The sequence below is a fragment of the Temnothorax nylanderi genome, unplaced genomic scaffold (assembly GCF_030848795.1).
Source record: "Temnothorax nylanderi isolate EJ_2023f unplaced genomic scaffold, tnyl_v1.0 TNYL_tig0067_pilon, whole genome shotgun sequence".
Classification (NCBI taxonomy): domain Eukaryota; kingdom Metazoa; phylum Arthropoda; class Insecta; order Hymenoptera; family Formicidae; genus Temnothorax; species Temnothorax nylanderi.
Genome location: NW_027249129.1, coordinates 405,747 through 412,196, shown reverse-complemented (window position 1 = coordinate 412,196; position 6,450 = coordinate 405,747). Strand labels below are relative to the sequence as shown.

At 34.9% G+C, this 6,450-nt stretch overlaps 1 pseudogene; it reads left to right on the top strand.

Annotated features, from left to right (window-relative positions):
• The first annotated feature begins 2,453 nt into the window (after positions 1-2,453).
• On the top strand, positions 2,454-2,572 carry LOC139773750 (5S ribosomal RNA; annotated as a pseudogene).
• Positions 2,573-6,450: the final 3,878 nt, after the last annotated feature.

The following is a 6,450-nucleotide window of genomic DNA, read 5'->3' as shown; positions in this document are numbered from 1 at the left end:
GGCCGCGGCGCGGCGGCCGTTAAACGCTCGTTACCGCTTACGTCCGAATATTTTATGTACAGAGTATCATCGGGTTATTCGCTTCACCGATCTCACGACTTTTTGATCACGTCGTAAAGATCGATACGTTCCGCATTTCGACATCATATTTACGTCATTTACAGCTCGTAATTCTAGTTATGGAATGTATCACGCCATACGTAAGCCACGTTCACACCACGCCATTATCGTAAAATTGAGTTACTTTATGGCCGCATTATTGTAACGGCAGCAAAAAAATTATGAGATAAAAATAATAGCTAAAACAATAAAATACTCGCTAAAATATTATCGAATAACTTCGCTAACGATTTGTTTTGCAAACTTATTAATTTTTATTAACGTTTCATGCTGGTAATAAATTACTCTGAAATTCACTAACTCGATACAAATGTAGCATTACTAAGTGTAAGTGCGCGATGGACAAAAACATGAAATTTTTTACCCGCTCACGTAACGACAAATTGATTTTGTTCATTTATCCGCAGCGCGGCGGACAGCGGGACAACCAAACGAGACCAATTTGATTGTAAAAATCAAATCGCGAATGCAGCGCCGGCGAGACAGTTTTTTATTTTAGCGGCGTGGGCTTGGATTTATGTGGTAAATTGCCCGTAATATTTTCGTCGGCATTCAATCTCACCCATTATCGAAGTTTACATCGATGTTTTGCAACGCACAAATTATAAAATCTTCCAAGAATCGATCAATCGCAAGGAATTGATAATATTTAATTGGAGTTAGAAATACATTTTATGTGAAATATATTGGAAATAAAGACTTATATAGTTCCTGTATTATTTCTAAAATTACATTACTCCAAATGTTATTTGTGAGAATAATATACTCACATGATAGTTTATCCACTTGTGGTGGCCGCGTGTGCCCCTACCAAGATGGCAATCCGCCACCACACTAATTAGCCACGCGCTTTTTCGCGAGCGCCAGGCCGCGCCGACTAAAATATATAAACAAATTCGGTAACAAGACTCATTGCCCTCTCCGACGCTACCAACCATCAGTGTTGCGATTTCACATACAAGCAACATCGGTGTAACAGAAGCCAATACTTCTTTTAAGATTTCTCTGGACCGGAATATGGCGAGTTAGATTTAATTCCAACAGGGTCAGAGACTATCAAGTTCTTCAAAATCATAACTTGTAGATGAAAACATATGTTTGGGAAGAATTTTAATATAACAAATCCGTTAAACAAAAAAAAACAACGCTTTGTATATTCAAAAAGCGACTTCATTCTTATGAACACAGACAAGAATAAATTTGTCCGCGAAATTTTTAGAATATGGACAGACAGAACACATCAACTATGACATTTCTCAGATTTTGTTGCAGATTAGCTGCAGATTATAATTCTTGTCTGTGTTCATAAGAATGAAGTCGCTTTTTGAATATACAAAGCGTTGTTTTTTTTTTGTTTAACGGATTCGTTATATTAAAATTCTTCCCAAACATATGTTTTCATCTACAAGTTACGATTTTGAACAACTTGATAGTCTCTTGACCCTGTTGGAATTAAATCTAGCTCGCCATATTCCGGTGTGGGTGAAGTTAGCCCCCCTTTTTTTTGAAAATATGTATTTTTGAAAAATTTGTTCCAGATTGATCTATAACTTCGTACCACATTGTTCCAAATCAATATTATTTTATTTTAAACGGTTTATTAATTAAACGCAAAAAACCGTTTTTAGCTGGCAATGTGTTACATTGTTTTGTTCACTAAGCTTTACGTAAAGTTATAATAAATATGTATTCTTTAGCACATTATAAATATATCACAAAATAGGATTGATTTTATACTAATAAAAAGTCTTTACAAAAGAGAAAAAATGCGCCAAGTACATAACAAACGAAAGTATATATGTGGATTTTGGAAAAAGATGTTTTAAAAAAGAATTTTGTTTAAAAATAGACATAAGATCAAGCCAATTAACCAAGTACATAATTATATATTATCAATGTTACAATTTTTAATACTATTATCCACATTACCCACTAGTACTACACATTAAGTAAGAAGTATTTAGCTCTCTCATCTACCAGCTCTCTCTGCATGTACATATTAATATTATTACAATATTAGTATTATATGTACATAGAGAACCAACGAATTGATATAGCAAAGTGTAAATGAGAAAGCTAAATACTTTTTACTTAATGTGTGGATAGTAATACCTACTAAAAATTGTAACATTCAGATTATCAAGAGACACGGTAGTGTCTCGCGCCAAGTACACGCGGAGCGAGACCGACCGTGACTCTTTTACGCGACGCGACGATTTGCGAGTACTCGAGATGTTGAGATAATATAAACATACCGAACATATAAGTTCTCGTTCTATAACCAGGAAAGTTGATGAAAAAGTGTATCTTTCCTTTCTAAGAAAGATACTTTCGTCAACGGTCAAATCACGCCAAACCTACAAGTTCTCGTCCGATCACTTAAGTCAAGCGGCGTTGAGCGCGGTTAGTACTTAAATGGGTGACCGTTTGGGAACACCGCGTACTGTTGGCATCTTTTTTTTTTTTTTTTTTGAAAGTTATTAGTTATTTTATGTGGTCTTAAATTTACTTATTTTATATCGTTATAATTTTTAAATTTTACATGTCATTTTTAACTTTATAAATAATTATAGTTATTTAGTAATTGTAATTATGTACTTGATGGTTGCATGATCTCATGTCTATAATTTTTTAACAAAGTTAATTTTTAAAACGTCTACTTTTTCCAAAATCCACATATACATATACTTTAGTTTATTACATATATGTAATGGTCAAAGCCTAAAACGCGGGCATTTCTAGCATTGACTGGTCAATTCTGCGGAATGACTGGTCAATCCTGAGGAATAACTAAGCGTCTTGATTAAAGCAGTTAGATATCAGGCTGGGAGTTTAATTAGTTTTATTATGCGGGGGAAGGAGCTCCGCCTGCGGCGGAGCCCCTCCCCCGCCTATTTGTGTACTGTTTATAGTTTATACACACATATCAACAAATTACTACAAAACTTTGACCAATACGCTTGGCCATTCGGCAGAATTGGTTAGTCAATCCTAGGATTGACCGCGTTTCGGGCTTTAATCATATAATATATACATACTTGGCGTATTTTTTTTTCTTTTGTAAAAACTTTTTGTTAAGATATTGATCACACGAGAATGCCTTAATTGATAAATCTCACCTGTCACGATCGCATTTACACGCAATACGCGGCATTAGATACGTTTCCACGGTACTTATTTCCACTCCGATGATTCTCACGACGATGCGGCGATTTCCGTAAACAATTGGACGATCAACCGGTTCGCTTCCACAGTGCCCGGCGCGTGTGTAATACTGGACTTATCCTTACAGGATCTACGACGCGAGTGTGGAACGGAGAAATGCTCGACGTTCCCATGGGATATCGGAACGATACGGAACAAGACCGGCGAAACGGATCGTAGGTGGAAGTGTCGATCGTGCGTGGCATCGGGTGTAGGTGCGTGGACGCGCAAGGGCGAGGCGCGAGCATTCTTGCGCCCACGTATGTACATACAGCTCGCCACGATGTGAAAGCCGCAGGATAGATAGTTATGGATTACCGATGCGCCGGAAATAATTTATATAGCGATTGTAACATGGCGCTTTCAAAATGTTAAATATGACTGACTAAAAAATATTAAGATAGTAAAAAGTCAATTTTATCTTCATTCTAAATGTCATGTAATTTATCACACACGTCGCAATTATTAATAATTATATTTGAATTATGATGGTTGATATATTCTTGTATGTAAATTCTAGAATTTCAAATTTTGAAATCTGTAAATAATATGTTAGATTTCAATGTGTGTAGGTAGAGGAGTTTATACTTTACAACATTCTAATTCTAATGCCACATGAGCATCTAATTACATATACAGATATTTAAAGACATCTCTAATTTATATTTATCACATAAAAAATTTTTGTTTTTTGTAAAAAATTTAATATGCTAATTTTTTAAATGTAAATTTTCAAAAATCGGCATCTGATCTTAATATTCACTTATTTTTAGATTTTTGTTTTTAACACGTTCTCTATACACTTTGGTTATTATAATTAATATAATAAATGTTGCTAATTTTTAATTTTAAATCATAATAATTACATCTTTTATAATATTTTTTTGTGTAGTAAATAATAAGATCAGTTCACAGATAAAATTATACTCGTACTTTCATCGATCCCCACCATTACTATTGTTCGTATAGATGTCTATATAGCTAACGCTTCCGTATATATATATTGAATATCACGTTCGCCGGGACAATACCGGAGTCCATTTCCGGTTTATAGTCGTCTGGAGAACTCGAAGAGCAGTAATAAAGTTACGCACAGTCCGACAAGTTACGCACATTTTTGTCCGAGCCATATCCGTATCCGACTACTAACAAAAAGTCGTTTATTTACGAGCGTTAGTAATAGTCTCAGCCGTGAAACGGGACCGTGTCACGGTATTTAATTCTATGACGATCGTCGACGAACGTCCGTTCGATTGTCCACCGACGGCGACTTGCGTCGTTCGCGCGCATAGAACGTTACCGTTTCTTATCGATAAAAATAAACTGTATGGCGATACTATAGCAGAAAGATCAAACTGAATCTCTCTTTTTATACATATATCCCAAAATGACCTATATACATATATCATAGTATAATAATACATATATGTATATATATATATATATAATATATCACACAAAAAACATTTCCTATTTTTGTACGGAATCATATATTATTCATATGGATGAATATAAACTGAAGTATAATAAAATTCATTGTTATCACGTTGTGCAATTAAACGTTTAATTAACGGGACGCATAAATAACGGGAATTCTCGTGTTTTTAACGAGCATGCGTTCTTGAATACGGATTAGGCAGCGTCGAATTAATAACGGATAAATGAAGAGATAATATGTATTAAATATCGTGCTATACTCAAGCCAACGAACATAATACATACGAGGCATTATGCTTCGCTAGTAATTAATTAAGTAACATCTTGTAAATAATAATAGCAGATCGCACAAGCTTCCGTGCGAGTCAGAAAATGTCTGTTGCAATCTATATTGCAGAATAGGAACCATGTATCATTAAATAAATAATAAGGGAAGTGTATCAATAATATATGTGCACTAGTCGATATCAAAAAGCAATGAAACCTACAACTTACATAATTATATATCGATCTGTTGGCGAAAGCAAAAAAAAAACAAATTTCGTTATACATATCTATTTATATGAATAAATTATTATAATTTTTATAAATTATAAAAGCGCGCAATGTTTTCGTTTCTGCATTTCGAATGTTTCCGCATCGTCAATTAATTTTATTAATACATTTTATAAAATAACAGCAAAAGCCAAATAACGATTAAATGGAATCATAATCTAATAATATGTAAAGCAATATACAAAAAATCCAAATTGATATTAAACGTGATATAGCTTTTTATCGTTGACATGTAACTGTCATTTGGGTGTGATTAGAAAGTGACGCGAGATTAATGGAAATACATGTGAAAATAGCTTTCATTCAATCTCTTATAGCTTGCCGTGAAAGTAATAGAAGGCTCGCGTCGTCGATTCCGCTGGGAAATTCAGTGTTTATTAGTAAATTAAATGTTTAACACGATCGACGACAACGAACCCTGAGCCGAGCGTTTGCGAGCTCGCAAGACGAGTGTGGTACGCCGGAATCCGAATACCTGCGGTATCCACTGCGTCTATAGGTTGTGCAACAAGGCGTACATATGTAGGTGTGTATATATACATGTATGCATATAGGGGTAAAACATACGTGTACACGTGTACGAACACGTATATGGACCTATGCGGTTATGTACGTACGTGTTAATATGGCCGCATCCATTGGGAAATCCCAATGGATCCCAAAACACCACGTCGGTACCACGTCGAGTAATTAATTATCGTTGCAGCGACGATCAGCCGCTAATCAGAATAACGATAATTGCGATCGATTCGTTCACTCGCGAAATCGGACTTACCTGAAACATATGAAAAAAAAAGAGCAAATTAGCACAATTGGCACAAAATATTACATATGTATTGATATTTATAGCGTAATATTAGCACAACATATACTGGATACAATTACAGTATCATAATTGCTTTCTCCATATCATGTTTTTGCACACTGAGTGAGTGAGTGAGTGAGAGAATTTTTATAAATAAGTATACTGCTCCCCGGGAACATGTTTTTATATCCTATTATACATATCATCTGGGAAAAATGGAATCTTCATTTTTCAGTAAAAAGGACGCTGCAACCAGCATTGGCTATTGTACGGGATAACTTACAGAGCGTGCCGCGCGATAATTAACGAGCCATTCGTACGATATGTTT